Genomic DNA, 581 nt, shown 5'->3' with positions numbered 1-581 from the left:
AGGGATCTCTGGGGATCTAGGGTACCCAGCCTGGATTTGCAAGGATCGGGAGGTCCGTCCGGGTTGGAGGCCCTAAAGGTGGACCTTGAGCAGTGAAGACACTGGACAAGGAGCCCAGGGCGAGGAGGATTCTTGGAGGCCGCGGGGTGCGCGAGGAGGGCAGCGCGCCGGGCTCCGGGGGCGTCCTCCCTGCCGGGCCTGCGCTCCTCTCTCGGCGTCTTCCCGGAGCCGTGGCGCCCAGATGGGATTAAGGCTCAGTCCCTCAGGCCCACATGGTCCTCGCCCGGGTGGCGGCGCTGCCCGGAGCCTCGGGTGCGGCCCGGGGAAGGGAAAAGACTCGTTGACCTCCACCCAAGCCTGACCTTTCCACACCCTCCACGTACAGATTCATTCGCCCTATAACCCTGACCCTGTCCCTGTCCCAGAGCTTGGCGCTCTACCTCCGCGCGCCACCTAGATGCCCGGGGCTTCCTGCGGGCTGGCCCTGAACTTTCACTGCCAAGAGCAGCCATTACCTTTTGAAAGGAAAAGGGCTGTACCTGTTGCACAATGAAAAATCTGCTTCTTTGTGACCTTGGATG

The sequence above is a fragment of the Octodon degus genome, unplaced genomic scaffold (genome assembly GCF_000260255.1).
Source record: "Octodon degus isolate 3935 unplaced genomic scaffold, OctDeg1.0 scaffold00021, whole genome shotgun sequence".
NCBI lineage: Eukaryota > Metazoa > Chordata > Mammalia > Rodentia > Octodontidae > Octodon > Octodon degus.
Note: the sequence above shows the minus strand (reverse complement) of the source record.